The sequence below is a fragment of the Myodes glareolus genome, chromosome 1 (genome assembly GCF_982192425.1).
Source record: "Myodes glareolus chromosome 1, mMyoGla1.1, whole genome shotgun sequence".
NCBI lineage: Eukaryota > Metazoa > Chordata > Mammalia > Rodentia > Cricetidae > Myodes > Myodes glareolus.
Window position 1 is genome coordinate 24312312 of NC_142026.1, and position 18169 is coordinate 24330480.

The window sequence follows — 18169 nt, forward strand, 5'->3', positions numbered from 1 at the left end:
GTTCCACTACAAAGGAACTGTTTTGCCTTTTTTGTTTAATATAAATGGAAGAAAGCAATACAAAATAAAGATCAACCACAACTTAAAGCATGTATTAAGTCAATTTTGTGTGCTGCTTTTAAACAATGAAAATATCAATTATCCTGTCAGGCATCTCTCTCTAGCCTTTGTACCAAATAAGTCTGTCTTTGGAGTTTCATGGTCATAAAAAAAAAAAAAACAATACATTTTAAAACTTAACCTTGAATCTGTTTCCAAAATGTCAGTCAGTCAGTAGCTTGAATTAGCCCTGACAAACAAGCTTTAAAAGTCATCTTCTCTCTTAAGTTTTCAAGCAATAAAACTCAAAAAAGCAGGGAAAGGACTTGATGCTGACAACCCAGACAATTATCTGCCAATGTTCTAGATCCATGTTTGTGGTGGTTTGAATGAGAATGTCTCTGTAGGTTCAGACATTTGAATGCTTGGTCCTGAATTGGTGGTCCTATTTGGAGAGGCTTGGGCGTTTTGGTCTTGTTGGAGAAACTATGTCACTGGGGGTGGGCTTTGAGGTTTAAAAGCCTCAAGCCATCCCCAGTGTGCCCTCTCTGTTCTGACTTGCAGTTTAACATGTGACCCCTCAGCTCCCTGCTCCAGCCACTATGTCTGCCAACTGTCATGCTTTGCCATCATGATGGAGACGGACACTTTTCCCTCTGGAACTATAAGTCCAAGAAAACTCTTTCTTCTGTAACTTGCCTTGGTCAAGACATTTTAGCCCCGCAATAGAAAAGTAACTAATACAGCGCTGGTGGCAAAACCAATCCAAAATTTCTATCTGTACAGAAATCAGGATTTCCCAAACTTGTCTGCCAGAAAAGCCACATACTAGTGGGAAAAAATAAAAAGTAGCTATTTCTGGAGTAGCCCAGCCCTCCAGGAGGTGTTTTTGATAAGCGGTTCTAATGAGCAGACATGTTTGGGCAACATGCCCAGCAGAGGTTCTCACTCTGGCCTCTGACCTCTTGCTAGACTCTCCCAGTGAACGTTGAAAGCAACAAGTGATGCCCAGGCTCCACCTGAAGGCCAGCTGGACCATTTCTCCAGCCACAGCTACTTTTCGGAATCTGCCCAAACACTATGGAGCCAGGGCTGAGAGGCGTTCTTGCCCCCACTTCTCAGTGTTGTGTGTCTACTGGAACTGGCAACTCAGATCCCAGGACCACGACCTACGTTTGAACAGAGGGACCCGAGCGTGAGCAGGCTCAAGGCTGACAAGAGTGTCCCAGTGACCTGAACTGAAACACAGTTCTTTCCACCAAGAAGACGCTTCCTTTCCTCTCCACACGTTTCTCCTTTGGCACCACCGGCCATCAAGCAGCTAAAAATCTTTATAGAGCTTTTTTTTTCTTAATACGCTCATCCACTGAGTGCAGCCCAAGAAAGGAAGAGAAAACCACCCATCCCAGCGAGCACTTTTAGAAGTGTGTTCTCAGTGGAAACTGCCCACACCCAACCAGTGACCCACACTGTTCCAGATCGCACACGGAAAGATAGCAAGAAAGACCACTCTGCACATCTGTGGGTTCATTTAGACAGTTTTCTTTAATTAACGATGAAGACACTACAGTTCTAAGTACCAGACAGAATTGGGGGTAGAAAGAATTGAACACAAGCATAACACTATAAAGAAAGCTTGGAAGAGTGAAATACTGCTAAAGGAAAAAAAAATATAAACCTGGCCTGGTACCCATGACATATATACATCATACGGTATCCACATATATACAGTAAATGTTTTGGTAGCAACAGAGACCATGTGTTGGTCTTTTGTACACAGATGAAGTAGCACCATCGATAGCACCACCATCTTCAGATGATAAACCAAACCACACGCAGTAAATGGGAAGCTAGATGGCATTTGTTTGGCCCACCCTGTAGCCAAGAGGTATACGGAAAGTAACTACACAAGAAAGATTCTTCTGGAAACTCTATTCTTAGGGCAGTGGCAAAGTTCTAAAATGAATTAAAAAAAGAGAAAGAAAAAAAACACGCTAGCACTACAAATGGATATGCACACAGACACATTTTCCCAGGTAGTGAACTTGTTCTGTGATACGGCATAATGGCTAACACTGGAGAAAGAGACAGCATGAACAAAGAGAGGTTTAAATAGCGGGTGAATGGCAAAGGGATAACACACCCACGTCTTGGTGGAGACATCGCAAATGCCAAGTCGTTGACAAGCTAGGGAAGGGAGGTAACACCTTACCCAAGTCATACATTTAAAAATCATATTTACTAAGTATAGGCTCCTAATTAAGAGGAGGGCCAAACACCTCCAGCACCTCTCAGTCTCCTTCCAACATCTATTTGGTGCCCTAATTGCGAGTAGTGAGTGACAGATACCCAGCACGTCATCTGAGCCCAACTTTCTACAGGCATGTGAGGGGAACTGATGAACGGAGCTCCACTGGAACCTTCTCAGGCTTGGCTCAGGGATGAGCAGGCTCAGTGTTTAACACTCGGTTCTACTAACTACAAGGAAGGTTGTCTCTACTTTCCATAGTTAAGCCCATGGTCCAGCCTGGAAGTCCTTCCGTTACTACTGCCAATGTTGGGCCTGCTCACAGCCTGTTTCCGACAAGTTTCTCAGCAGCAGCCCGTACATACGAGTGTTGCATCACCTCCCGCTAACACGCACGCTGTCTTGGCAGCACTGACCCTCCTGTCTTGTCACTGCAAAGAAACCATTTCTTATTGGCTTCCCCCAATTGTCCTCCATGTGCCTTCCTGAGAAGCCCTTTCTCTCCAGCGTTGGTGTGAATGTCTGGTATCTTCTTAGACCTCATTGTCTGACCACCTCAAGTACAGATCCCAGCCAAGGCATCATGAGGTAAATTTGGGATCGGTATCACCAACAGCCACAGCACCTCACGGCTGTCCTACCTCTCATGGCCCTTGCTGTCGTTGTGTGGTGGTGAGCAGCCTTTCCCTATCTTTGAGTCGCCTGTTTCAAAGGTGTTTCCAACTACATGGTATATTGTATTCAGGATGTACCATTGAATTAAAAATACTGTTTCCTACAGTACAGCAAAAATTGTTTCTTAACACTTTGACTCACATATAAAAGACAGAAGACAAAAGCCAAGGGAAGACAGATTAAAATTCTCTACTTCTGGCTAGATGGTTCTTGAGTAGATCCACTTTTGTAGTTGCTAGATTAGTTGAGAGTGGCCCTGACCTTTGAAAGTGAGCAAGAAATAGCCATACACGTAGCAGCAGCACTGATTTGTCATTATTGACCCAGGAGGTTGATCATTAATGGAATCCCCTCATTTCCAGCCGGTTCTAGAGCTAAGCTTTTGCCCCCAAACACAGGTAACATCAGAGCCAGGGAATATACTTGTTCTTTTCATGAAGGAGAATTTTAAAACTCTGTCTTAACACGTCTCTAAGAAAGGATGCTGTGAACGGTTGGTCTCATAAAAGAAAAAGCCACTAACTTCCACATTAGCCAGGGACCACCAGAAGCCCCATTAATGTAAGCCCCTGGTTGGCCTGCAAATACTTGGAAAGAGATAAAAAGCCAACTCCCTTCAACAGGAATTGAACACAAGAACTTAGCAGCTGATGTGTTTTAAAGTAAACCCTTCGAAGAGGCAGAGCATGAGAATTCAGCCTGGGTACCAGCGACTTCCAGTTCCAGGTCAGCTACGCTTGATTTGAAGCTTTCATCCCACCCAGCTCAGGTGACTCTAGAGGAAGCTGAAGGATGAATGTCCACCTTTGCACTACTGACGCCATAAAAAGCAGGAGATATAGAAACTAGGAGATGCCTGTCCAGGCTCTTCTATTCCGTTCTCACCCCAAATGTCAATAACCCCACATAGAGAGGCATGGTAGTCACAGATATCTGAAGCCTGGGCTCCGTGAACTATCACAACCGGCTTTCTATGCAAACAGTTGGGGCTGACTCTGTTTACTGCTCTCTCTTCAATGACTCGGGTCCTGGGGGGACAGGGTGGGGAGCAAGCAGCTTGCTTTCTCCTTACATTAGCAAGCGTTTGAGTCAGAATGCTTCAAGAATGAAAAGTTACTTTGACAATGAGAGTCTTTGCTTACACATTTGTAAAAACAACAAAAAACGGAAAAGGAAAAACAGAAAACAACTTTCACATCAGATTTTTCAAAGCCAGTGGGGTTTTCTACTGACAGCAAATGATGTCACTCGGGCAGAGTTCCTTGAAAACAATGTATTCCTGTGACTAGAGACCTATTTACCTTAGAAACTGATGAGCATGCAAATGATTAAGATCTGCAACAATGAACATTGTACAACAGTCTGTGAGGTACGTGTCTTCTGGCTGACTGAGTGCTAACACTGGCCTCAGCAGTCGGGGGTCAATTTATCCCTCTGAATAGAGCAAGGGGTCCCTAATCAGTTGATCAGGGCAATGGTCACTAGCTCCTTCCTTGCAGCCCCACCCAGGCAGCTCAACCCTTCCCAGAGGCAGAGAGTTGCCCCTCCCCCGCAGCAGGGTTGCCTTCCAAGGGACTCAGAGGGAGCCTTCACTGCATCAATTCGCTATACTTTTAGGAAGCTTCGTGGCAATAATTTACAATTCTGGAGGAAACACCTTCAGGTATATTCATTGCCATTGCTATTGAATACATGAAAATTTCCAAGGCATGTGGACTTTCCAAACAAGGAAAGGATTAACATTCTCACTGCTGGCTAGATGCCTCAATGGCAGGTCACTATGTTTTTCTGTGCTCTCTGTAAACCGCGTTTATTAGATAACCACTAAAAGGCCAGCAAACACCAGGGCAAATGGGCCAACCGCATTCATCAAAAACACACATAACACTGGAAGCTCTCAGAACACAAGAGATAAGTGTCTTAGGGAACATAACATGGAGCCCAGGAAGGAAGGAAGGAAGGAAAGAAGGAAGGAAGGAAGGGAGAGAAGGAGGGAGGGAGGGAGGGAGGAAGAATCTGGAATTTTAATTTCCAGTTAGCAAGAACACACTTCTCCTAACAGCCTTTTCAAGACAATGTATGAAATGAAATATGATGTGTACACAGAAAGAAGAGAGGGGGTGGGAGCGAGAAGCTTATAGAAGTGGGGAGGGGGAGATCAACAGTGTCTAGTTTATTATGAACAGAAAGACATTTCCAGAATCTATAAACACCCACATTCTTCATTCCAAAGAGAGCTTTTGACTTGAAGGGATTTCTCATGCCTCCTTCTCTCTACAGTATATACAACTAAAGTCTGTGGTTTTCTTTTCTTGCAATTTTGCTTCCGTTCAGTTACCAACTCTAAGCTGACAACTGAAAGCACCCCAGTAGAATACATCCTCCTTCTGTTTGGAAAAAAAAAAACCTAAAAACCAAAAACCAAAATCAAAACTAAAATGAATTTTAAAAAGGAACTCAGCTCAACATCAAGTTTATATTACAAGAGACAGTATCAGCGAGTATAACTATACAGTACAGAACTTTCTATGGCACTATGATTCTTATTATATTATTTTTTCTGAATTAGAATCTCAAAACAAGGTCCATACCCTAGACTACTCTTCTTAGCCTCGTTTTAAGCATTTGCTCCACTCTTTACAACAGAACATCAAATACCTCAGTTCCACATCCAAAAAAAGATGTGCTGTAAGGAAAGTTACATTTTCATTAAAAAATTACACATATAAATCAAAACCTATGTTAAATATTTAATACTCTCTCCACCCAACGTGAACAGTTCCGTATGCCATAATTTACAGTGGCGCTTCATGGAACACGGTTTTCAGAGTAGATGAAACATACGCTGTAGATGCGGGGAGAATAAACCCATTCTCTTGCGGCATGGTGACGGGCACACCAGCTCACTGTGGCCAGCGAAGTCCTTAAGGTTCAAGATGAAGTTTACGCAGACTCATTGTTCCGGGGTCACAGTGCTTTCTTTTTGCTTGGCACAATATTGAACGTGCAGTTCAGTCAATGAACTCCTGAGGATTGTACAGAGTAAACAAACTGTAATGGGTGCTTCGTACCATCTACGGAAGAGGAAGACGTGAGGTCCTGCTTGTGAGTTGTGAAATAGTTTGAGTCTGGGTACCCATGAGTTAAAGGAGGATTTTTCTGAGGTCATTTAGGTCTTCATTCTGGAAAGAAAATGGGGAAAAAAAATATGTTACCATAGGCATCTGGAAATGTGTACTCAAGCACAATACGGGAAGCTCCCTCTTTACAGAAGGAAGAAGGAAGTCTGAGATCAACTGAAGTTATAGGCATAAGTAGTAGTACCTACCATGTACCTACATAAGGCTTAACTATATTTAAGTTTGCTTTCAAAATGCAAGCGTTTATAGCAGTCCCAAAGTTTGAACACTACAACAAACAGATCAGTGTGATCCATACATTTCAGAGTTTTGACAACCAATGAACACGAAATTCTTTGGTGGTTATGTTCGAAGCAAAAATGTTCATTCTAGCTCTCATTTAAAATATTGGAAAACGCAACGCACAGTTAGAGCCTACACTCGAACTTCCAATTTAGGTGTAATAGAAATGTTTTTAGGACAAGCGCCACACTTCTTTCCTCCAATTCAAGAACGCTCACCCTAGTGGGAAAAGGATCGGTAACTCCCCTTCAGAAAGGAGACTCTTTATGAACCCCTGAAAACATCTCTTGCTCTCCAGTTTTACATCAGACAGTGCTTCAGAGGTACCCATTTTTCATGTACTCAGAATTGAGTCTCTCTATATGAATATGTATAGAGCACCCAGAACAGTCAGCATCAAGGCGGATTATGAAAAATAACTCAGTGAATGAGAAAATGGCTATGTTAAGGGACATGGAGTCGCCGACGTTCAGTTCTGCTGAAGCTGGCCGCCTAGCAGTTTCGGAACGAAAGGCGAGTTTCATTATAAATAGAACGTGAAGCCAACAGGTGAATTTCACAACAGGTGCACCCAGGGAAAATTCTAGATTCACAAAGGAGGGGAAGAGGGCTTCTAGCTAAGGACATTAGTTAAATGCCTCGCCGACACATTTGGCTGCCTTTGGAAGAAAAGGGATAATCCGGGGATGTGGAAACAGGGATTGTCACCCCAGTGTTTGTACAAGGCTTGCCACATCGCAGGCATTTAATAAATATGAGCTGAACAAAGGGCAGGCATGCCACAGACTTGCCATTGAAGACATGATAGAACAAGGCTCAGGACAGGAAGAGACCAGCAATGGGTAGGCCATAAGAAGGATGCCGCTTAGTAGGACTGCCAAAGACCACAAGGGACACGTGGAGTTAAATATAGAGATCTAGGGCAGGCACATGGTGAAACCTCTGTGGACAGTCCAGGAGGCCTTTATCTAGCTACAGGGATAACAAGACAATGCTTTCAGATAAGGACAAGGACCACAGGAGACACAAGGAGGAGACTGGTTTCTAAAACTCATGAGCATAAATGCTGACCGACACAACTTGTTTGTCCTCTCTCTTTCTGCTCTCCCTAGTGTTGTTTTAGAGACTGGGTCTTGCTCTGTAGCCCAGGATGTCCTTGAACTCATGATCTTCCTGCCTCAGCCTTTCCAGTGCTGGGATTATAGGCGTGTACACCCAAGCCTAGCCTCTGTCTCCCTTGGAAGGGGTTGATTGTGACACTGAGTCACCAGCATTTCCTATTTACACACTGGCTTTCAGATAAGTCAAAGTTTACCAAAGTAGACTCATTTTATGAGATTTCTATTTATTGTAAAATATTAACTCTGCCTCTGAAAGACAGGCTACCTTTTACTTACTAATAAAGATTCAGTTTAGAGATGCCAAAGCAAAAGCAAACAAATAAAAGTGTCCTGGGTTTCTCCCTTTAACTGCAGTGAGACAGAATTTACTCCACGGGGAGAAAGGGCTAGGCCATTCTTCCAGCAGCCTCAGCTCAGCTATGATACTCACAGCCAAGTTTTGGGGTTCTCATTTCCTTTTAAGTTTCTCCTGAATTCCTATCAGAATATCAAGAGACAGCTAGATAGAGATTCACAGCTCTGGACCTAATATTAGGTGGGTCACACTCTATTCAACGACCTGTGACAAAGAAGCTGCCACCTATACAGTGTAGAGGGGGTGGGGAACGAAGGGCATACAGCATGTTTTTCATTTCATATCTGGCTCTCCTCCAGGAGGGCTGGACGAACAGCTTAGGCTGGGAACAAACTGTACCCAGGTTTATCATCACACGTGCCAAACTGCACGGGTGTACAGGGCAGGGACTAGGGGACCCTGGAAAGGGAGACAGAAAGACAGCCTCACTGTCTGCTTAAATACATGGCTTCCCACTACCAGGTACCACATTCGTAATTTTACATAAGCATGTTCAAAGGTAGAAAAAAGAAAATAAAGAACATATCCCTTCATCAAATAGCTCCCTCCCAAAGTCATAGTCTTCTGCTTTAAAAAGGCTTTTATGTAAAGCCTACCAAGACACAATTCAGGCACAGTGGTGTCACCAATTTCGGAACTTAAGAAAAAGCAAAAACTGGAGTTGATGTGGGGAGGATGGAGCCCAAGGCCACAGAGGAAGTCTGAAGAGCACACCTGCCTGGCTTTGCACAATGGTGTGAACCTGTGACTGCACATAAAGACAAGAAGTTGCCAGGTAATGACATAGACCACACCCGTGAGAACTGGCCTTCACCGGGGCCCTTTGGAAGGCAGGGTACTTGTTCGGATCACACAGCCATCGTTGGCAGCTGTGCCTGGGGAAGGCCTTCTCAAGTTCCCACTTCTTTTGGCAACTGCTGTCTTCATCTCAGGCACAGTGGTCCCTGTGGTCTCTAGAGCAGCCAGTCTTTACTCTTGGAAGGCACATTTGATCTTTGGAGACCACCAAAAGGCTTTCCTAGTTAAATACGGTGAATAAAGGGGTTGATGGTTCCCAGGGACCTATTACCTAAAGCCAGAAAGCTTCAGGAGCACCAGGGAGAAAGAGACGACAGACTTCACAGACCTCTCCGAGGCTTTGTTGGACTTACGCTCATCTTCCTATATCCTTAGCATGACATTCTTGCACCCTAGACAGGGTGAGCCTGGAACACCTAATGCAGCAGAAGAGAGGGCTATGCTCTGGGTGCATAGGTTTTTGCAATTTAGGAACATGTTTCAAAAGAGGATAACCACACTGCGTTCTCAGAGTCGTGAAATTCAATACATGTCTTTTACAAACACAAATGCAGTAGCAGATACCGTAATCAGCAATGGCAGCGATACCATGGCTCTATGCACATGCGATGGCCTTAAATTCCACAGCCTCTGTTGGCAGACCCCAGGTACCCATACCAAACGCATGGAAACCAAATGCAACCCATTTCCTCAGCAGAAGACTCGGCGCAAACATCAAGCGATGATGTTCCGTCATGCGTTCTCCCTAGTTACCTCCCCGGGGAATTACTTCTGAACCCAGAAACGTGATGCATCTGTCATGAGAGTTAGCAGCAGGAAATTACACTTGGACGAAATTTCATCACCACACCAGTATGGACTGTACCCCTCTTTGTGTATCTTCTTGTCCAATAAAACCCACCTAATCCTGCTGCCAGAAAGTGAAAAATGTCCCTTTTAACGCACTATCGAGTAAGTCAACACTTGAGCGATGCCACTTGAGTCTGAAAGATGACTGCATTATGGCATCCAGAAAGAATTTACATCTTCCGGAACTGTACCCACTTAAACTATGCCTACTTGAGCTGAAAAACAAACACAGCTTTCTGCCTCCTTTCACGTTGTTTTGGCCCAAGGATCAGTTTTGGTTGTGAAAAGTTGAAAAACATCACTCGGCTGAAACAGAGGTACGGGGAAGGGTCAGAGGTACGGGGAAGGGTCTGTACCCTTCCAACAAGCCACTTTTAGTCAGAGCCATTGGTCAGGGACCATCTTGAGCATCTTTGTTTTGAATCTTGTTCCCATTCTGTGGAGTCAAGTGCAACATAGTAGTGAGTGTTTGACCAGGGTTACTATTCTTGATTCTTGGAAAATAGGAGTAAAAAAATAGTTCTAAAATATGGCCACAAAGTAGCCCTCCCTCATCTAATGATATTTTTAAAAGGTCTGCAAGGCTCAGTTTCCTTCCGTGGAGATTACTGTTTGAAATCTCACTGTGGATTTAGCAAGACAATTTCCTATTAATTAAATCCTATACTTAAAGAAGTGTGTCAAAGTCTGGAAATGTTGCTTAGAATGATACTTGGTTGTTTTGACATGTACAAGGTCCTCGGTTCAATCCACTGCAGGGTGAAAATAGTGTCAAAACAGCCACATAATTTTTCCATTTAACATAAATGTGTATTCAGGCAAGTTATAACACAGCACACTTATAAAAATACAAGAAGATCTAAAGAAGGAAATTTCCATAATATGTTTATAATGCCTGGCACCCATGGGTAACTTAATTCAGTTATTCTAATTTCACAATTTACATGGGAAGTTTTAAGGTCTTGTAATCCTGCATTCATTTCTAAATGTGTTCTTTTAAAAAAGGAAAACTGCTGGGTGGTGGTGGCGCACACCTTTAATCCCAGCACTCTGGAGGCAGAGGCAGGCAGACCTCTGTGAGTTTGAGGACAGCCTGATCTACAAGAGCTAGTTCCAGGATAGGCTCCAAAGCTACAGAGAAACCCTGTCTCGAAAAACCAAAAATAAATAAATAAATAAATAAGGAAAACTAACATTCAAATCATCTTTCCATACTTTCTCATTCTTACAGACATGTGAAGGGAGCCATGTGAAATTGTTGGCCCATTTTTGACGTCACCGTAGTATTCTGTCCTTTGTCTCATCTGCCTAATTCACTGTCTGGAATTGGGAGTAGGGTGAGCTGCTGTGTATTCACCTTTGTCCTCCCACCTGGGAAATGGAGAGGGAAGAAGTGGAAGTTTGGGAGCTCAGACATTCCTGTTGGGCACTGGTCTGTCCTCCAAGATGGCAGCTGTGAAGCTAGTGCTAGCCTCTGGAATCCCCTTCGATAACTTCTCCACTTAAAATTTTTAGGGCTGGGTCTTTCACTAAGTATGAAGCTCACAAATTCAGTCAGACTCGTTGCCTGGCAAACTTCAGGGATCCTCTTGTCTATATCTCTCAGGAGTAGATTTACTTGTACAAACCACCATGCCCAGCTTTTTAATGGGGGAGTTCTGGGGATAAAACGCAGATCCTCATGACTGCACAGCAAGCCCTTTATCAATGGAGACATCTCCAGGGGTTGGCAAGTCTACTGTTTTCCTCTTCCTCCTCCTCCTCCTCCTCCTCCTCCTCCTCCTCCTCCTCTTCTTCTTCTTCTTCTTCCCCTTCTTCCTCTCCCTCTCCTTCTTCTCTCTCTCTCTCTCTCTCTCTCTTTTTTTGTTATTTTTTGTTTTTCCAAGACAGGGTTTCTCTGAGTAGCCCTAGCTCTTCTGAACTCACTCTGCAGACCAGGCTGGCCTCAGAGTCAGAGTTCCCCCTACCTCTGCCTCTTGAGTGCTGGGATTAAAGGGGTGTGCCGCCACCACTACTCGGCTGTTTTCTTATTTCACATATACATTGAAGTTCATGCCTCTGCCATTCCAGCTTTCTCCCTGGGGCTGCTACTGCAATAACTCCTGGTAATACTAATTCAAAAATCACATCTAGGATGTTGATATATTAATAACATACTCCTGAATGACTTTTTTAAAAAAGCATTCCTCAGTCTAGTAGCTGAAACCTAGAAAATGAAAGAAAAGCAAAACAAAAATCAAACACGCCAGTTGCAAATGCTGTCCTGTGGCAGTAAACAGAGATGCCTTAATTATAACATTTGTTACCGCACAAGCATGGATGAAGAAACGGGAGCCCCAGTCTCCTTGGTAGACTGTGAAACACTAACAGGATCCTGTGACTGACAGGCAGTGCTCCGACATCCGAGTCAGATGGCGGCACCCAAGAACCAAACCGTGCTCTAGAGAGGCATCTCTGCTAAGCTCACCAACCGCCGTCCACTTAAGGAAAAGGGAGGTTCGAAAGGCTGGGCACAGAAGAATCTATCTGGTCTCTAGAAGGTGAAGCTAAGAAGCTGTATGACAGGCTGAAGCTTTGGAAGAAGGCGACACGAGGGAGTGAGAAAGTACTGTCTCTGTTCTAATGCCTTCCCGTAATCGCTTCGAAATAATTAGTCACAAGTTAGAGGTAAGGACTTGGACAGCCGCTGCCTGGCGCTGAAACATAGAAAGGCATTTAAGCTAAAGAAAGCAAATTTCTTTTCAAGCTAGCCAAGACTGAGTTGGCAAGACTGGGTTTCGTGGTCTGAAATGGCAAAGGGTAACCAAGCAGATCAAACCAAGGCTTTAATGGAGGTGCTTAAACAGCACTCGTGCCCGGTGCCAGTCACATGGGGAGAGCTGGGGAAAATAACAACGTTGCTGGCCAGTCCTTCAGGAGCACAGGGTTGCCAGGGAGAAAATCCAGGATGGCGTGCCAACATGTGAGAGGCCATCTCGCTCCAGTTCCTCCTTTGTCCCCACAAAAGACCTTCTAGCAGGGCTGGTGACTTCAGGAGACCACCAATGAAGAACGGCAAGCTTTATTAGAGAAAGAGAAATCACCATCTACCAAGGAGGCAATGGAGACGTTTGGTTCCTCTGTGGCCTACTGGGGTGAATGCCACCCCCCCACACCGTGGGTTCCTCTTTTCCTGGCTTCCACTGTGCTCTGGAAACTTCTCAAAATGATTAGGGATGGGAAAAGAAATGTAAACAAAGATGTTCCGTTCTCAATAAGTAAAGGTGTGTTGTCAATAATAAATTCAAATAAAATTCTAAAATATTTGAAACTGGGGCTAGAGAGATGGCTCAGGGGTTAAGAGCACTAGGTGCTCATCCAGAGGGAGCCAGTTCGAGTCCTGGCACCCACACTGGCAGTTCACAATCATCTGTAACTCCGGTTCCAGGGCACCCAGCACCCTCTTTGGGCCTCTGTAGGCACCAGAAACACATGTAGTGTCCAAGCACACATACAGGCAGAACGCTCACACTCGTAAAATTAATTGTAAAAAATCTTTTTAATCAAAGTAATTTTGCATTCCTTTAACTAATTAAAGGGGAGCTCAGTAATAAAGCAAATGGGTATCAGCGGCATAACGGTGTCCCTGGAAACCGGTAAATCAAATGCCTTCAATGTTTCCATCAATAACATGCCACCAGGATTAATAATTTTTGTCAACTTGACAGATATAAAATCACGCAGGGGACAAACCTCGCACGTGCACGTGGCTGACGGCGTTTCAAGATTAGGATTAACGGAGGCAGGAAGACCCATCCTAAATGTGGGCGTTGACCCAGGAGTGAATGGAAAGATAGGACGGGCTGAGCAACAGAAGCCACCCCTCTCTGCCCACTGACTGGGGAGGTCACGTGACCAGCTGCCTGGGCTCCTGTGGCTGTAACTTCCCTGCCCTGATAGACTGCATCCCTGAATCATAACCTTAAACAAACCCTTCCATCCCTACACTGCTTTTCTCACAGCAATGCAATTAGTAATTTGTACGGCCACATATATAACAGAATCAAAGCAGAAAGACTTAGAGAAATTCTTCTACAATACGCGTCCGACCGTAAGTGCCCTCTCACGGGGAATTGTTTCGACAGCATCTTCTCTCTTACTGGAATTACATTCTAGTTAGTTCTGAAGTTCTGACGTGTAACATCACGTCACTTTCGGGTTTGGGGTTTTATTTTGTTTATAATGGTCAGAAAACAGGACACAGAATTTAGAAGTCTGGCTTGAATACAAACCAGTGGGCTTAAATTATATCCCGGCTCCCTTTACAATGCGGTGAAGGGAGAGTTAAGAGGGTTTGCAACAGTTTCTGTAGTCGGACTAAAGGGACGGAGGCAGATCTACCACCGCAACCTTTCTTTGGCTCTCAACACTAAATAGGTTTCTCATGCGCCCTCTGTCCCTCGGGTCTGATTGCTCCAAGAAAGCAAACCCCTGACTGCATGTGAGTAAGTGTCCGGATACCCAGTTGTTCCCAGACATCATCAGTTTTTCCATAACAGCAGCGTGCGAACAGGGCCCGGAACAGACGCTCACTCAGACAGCCCTGGATCTGCAGGGAACTGAGGTAACAATTACCACAATTGACATCACTTTTGGCAGCGGGGGAAAAAAACCTGTGTTTAATCTGTTTCCTGATTGCCACAAATGTGAGCTGGAGTCCCCAGTATTACGGTTGTGGTTGACTTTATGGAAGATTTTTGGTAATGCAAGAAAAGTCCATGAACCAAACAAGAGACTTTTAAAGGAACCACAGGATACCTCAGCAGTGTGGCCTGATTCCCCTCACTGTAGGTGGTTTAAACAGGTCTACCAGAGGCAAACACCACTCCCTACAGCTCCTGGGAGTTCAGGGTCAGGAAAAGACATTCGTTCCCCCAAACTACACACATCTATCTATCGAACACCTCCAGGAAACCCGGATGTCAAAATCACAAGGAAAAAATTTGTCTGTTTGGCCCGGTCTCCCTTCTTTGAGGAGAGACTGCCGGAACGGGAAAGGGCATGTTATAATGAATTTGATCTTTGTTTGAAACTAAATGAACTGTTTCCCAAAAAAAGGGGAGAGTGGAATCTAACTAATAATAGAACACTTTCTCTCTGAAACTAATTGAAAACACATAAGAATAGGGCATTATTTCCAAATGCATTAGGCCATGGTTCTCCCTGATCTCAACCTAAGAATCTTTTCCTAAAAAATAATCGTATTTATTTATTTATTTATTATGTACCAATCTCAGTTCCCCCTTCCTTCTCTCCTCCCACTCTTCCAACTTAAGAATCTTAAGGAAACACAATTCAACAAAAACTTGTGGAGTATGAGGCTAAATTTTAAACACAACCTTATCACTCCTTGGCCTTTTAGCTAAACTCAAGTGTAAAGGAAATAAGGAAAGTTAGAAGACCATGCCACCCACGTTCAAACACACAAGTCCAAACCTAAGACTCGTGTGGAGTGAGTGGTGTTAAAGATGAGCGACAGATACTTCTCAGAAAAAAATCAGTGATAGGTACTTTGTCCGGTGTTCTGTTGTCATTTCTATTGCTGCAATAGAACACCAAGAAGCAAGTTAGAGGAGAAAGGGCCTCATTTGGCTGACAATTCCAGGCAACAGTCCATCGCTGAGGCGAAGTGAAGGCAGATACTTGAAACAAGTCATACTACATCTGTACTGAAAAAGGAAGGAAGAGAGGGAGGGAAGGAGGGAGGGAGGAAGGGAGGGAGGGAGGGAGGGAGAAAAGGAGGGAGGGAGGAACAAGAGAGCTCAGGAGGAAGAAAGAAAGGAAGGGAAGGAGGGAGGGAGGAAGGAAGGAAGGAAGGAAGGAAGGAAGGAAGGAAGGAAGGAAGGAAGGAAGGGAGGGAGAAAAGAAAAGAAACAAAGGCACACATCCTTGCTTGCCTGCTTGCTCGTTCTCAGCTAGTTTTTCCCTTTCTCATACTGTCCAGGACCCCTTGCCTAGGGAATGGTACTGACCACAATGGGCTGGGTCTTCTTGACATCAATTAACAATCAAGGCAATACCCAGAGATATGGCCACAGGCCAATTGGAGCTAGAGAATTTACCAAGACTCTCTACCCACGTGACTCTAGGTTGTTCAAGTTCACAGTTAACATTAACAAGTCCACCCTGGATTGCCACTCCAGTGATAAATGAGTAACCTATATAGAAATGAATTTTACAATGTCTGCTTGGGAAAGACAACTTCCACAAGGCTACTTTGAGACTGAAAATAGAGCTTTGAGGGCTATGAAGAACTGATCGTTTTGTCTAACTCCAAAGTTCTTCACAAATTAAAATGTGAATGGAAGCTAAGATAACTTCTAGCACCTCTCTTGCTTTTCTATATTCTGGGCTTTTAGGCAAGCTACTCTCTCCTGTTGTTTAATTTTTTATTTACAGCATGGAATAACAATAACGATTGTGTCGGGTTGTCATGGAGATCTATTGGGGTGATCCATGGAATTCTCTTATGACGCACAACACAGACGTCTGCAATCTGTGGTTCTTTTGTGGTTGCTCTGATTAAGAACTAGAAACCCTTGGCATTCGGATATGCTTGTGACGACTGAAAGCTTACCAGCTGAAAATAGCGTACGGAACTAGCCCCGCACAAACGGCTCCATAGACCACGGCCACAGGCTAGAGGTGAAGGCAGAATGGGACACAGTTTCAGAAGGGAAATACCATTACTCAGAAGGGGAGATGGCATGGGAAATGACAAAACGGAAAAGAAAGGGAGACCTCAGGATAGAAGCTCGCACTATGCCTTGAGCTATGATTATTATTTATGGACAGGGTACAGAGTAGTTACAACAGTGAGACAGTGACACTCATTTGAAGTCTTAAAGCCATCTACAGAAGGTCACTTCCGATGCTTGAAGAAATTAGAAGCTGGGAGCCCCTTGCCCTTTCTACACCTGATAGTAAAAACTTTTACAAAGAAACTACACAGACGAGCTGAGAAGAGTGCTCACTGAGGGGTTTTGAAGGCGTTGTCTCCAGTTTCCGAAAGCATGTTTACCACTGTGGGAGAAGAACTGGGTGGCTTAGGTTTTTAAATTCCTTCCTCCCAATCTCTCATCTGAAGGAACGGAACAGGACAGTGCCCTGACCAGTCAGGGCTGCCTGAGCAACTTGAAAAGCTGAAGTCGATGCCAGATGCAACGAAGTCTAACCATGGGCAACTGGAAGAGTGGGGGGAGGGGACAGAAGGGGAGGTTGAAAGATACTCCGAAGAGTTGATACTGCGCACATGGCTGTCTGCAGCTCCCAGGTCTTGGAAGAAGACACTGGTGTAGATTCCTGACCAACTGCAAACAGTTCCTTATTGTCTCACACAAAGAAGCAAAATTCTCTCTGCAGGCAAAGTGGGGTGACCTTTCACCCGCTGACCCCAAAGGTCCTGCGCCTTTGCTTTCATTTTTCAAGTCTCACTTCTGTTTGGCTCCAGAGAAGCACCCTTCCCCACGAGTGTGTGTGTGTGTGTGTGTGTGTGTGTGTGTGTGTGTGTGTGTGTGCGCGCGCGCGCGTGCACCTTACTAACCTAGCTGTTTCCCCAGGCCCCTGTTCTCTCTAACTTGGAAAAGGCCTTGGCTTGGGCTGATGGTCTGGCTGAGCCAAAAGATGCTTGAGAACTGTTAGGCCCAATTAGTGGCCGATGGTGGCCACTCTTAAGGCATTGTTATAGAGATATAGCAGTATTACAGACAAATTCTGGCTTCCTTTATATTCTTCATGCGCTGGTATTAGGAAATGGGGCCTTAGGATTTTCACTAAATCATGAAGGCAAAGGACGAATGGTACCTATATAAGACATGAGAGTTTGCTGTCTATTGTGGCTTATGAGGTCAGCAACAAACCAGAAAGAAGGCCTCGCAAGACAAGAGATCAGCATTATCTTGGATAATGGAATCCAGAATTGTGAGAACTAGATATGGCTTGTCTAGCCAGCATCATGGTTTGAATAGGAAATGTTCTCGTGAGTTCATGTGTTTGAGCATTTGGTCTCAAGGTGATGACACTATTTGGGGGATGTTATGGAAAATTAGGAGGTAAGGGCTACCCAGAAGAAGCCCGTCAATGGGAGGAGAGCTAGTCTGACCCGACTCCTGCTTGAGTCTCTCTGCTTCTGGACTACCAACCCATTCTGACCACTGATGCAAAGCCACCAGCCACCCATCACTGCCCACTGCCATGATCATGAGCAACTTCTGCCACCCCGTCTTCTTCATCATGACTGGCTATGGAGCCATAAACCAGATTAAATTCTTCTTCCCTTACTTCTTCAGGTGTTCTGTCATAGTGATCGGATGAGTAACTATTCTACAGCCACCCACTCTATTTTGTGACCTCAGCAAGAACAAAGACAGCAACTCCAAGGAGCTCGCAGGAACGAGGAAGAGAAGTGTGGACCACTGACATCCACACCAGGACCTGAAACATGCACTTGAGGCTGACGTCATCTCTGTGTGGTTACCTTCTTGTCTCCCAGCCTTTCACTCAGTTTCTAGACTAATGTTCTCAGATAGGGTTGGTGGGGAAAATGTATCTCATGGGGGACCTTGATAATGTCTGCAGACATTTCTGGTCGTCTCAGCTGAAATCAGGTATAGTGGGGGAGTGA

General features: G+C 44.5%; 1 protein-coding gene across 1 annotated transcript in view; it reads right to left on the minus strand.

Annotated features, from left to right (window-relative positions):
- Positions 1-1565: 1565 nt before the first annotated feature.
- Irs1 (insulin receptor substrate 1) overlaps positions 1566-18169 on the minus strand; it is a 61087-nt gene continuing 44483 nt past the window's right edge. Inside the window, exon 2 of the mRNA XM_048458958.3 lies at positions 1566-6144. The gene's annotated coding sequence lies outside the window, so the exon portion shown is untranslated. The remainder of the gene's footprint in view (positions 6145-18169) is intronic.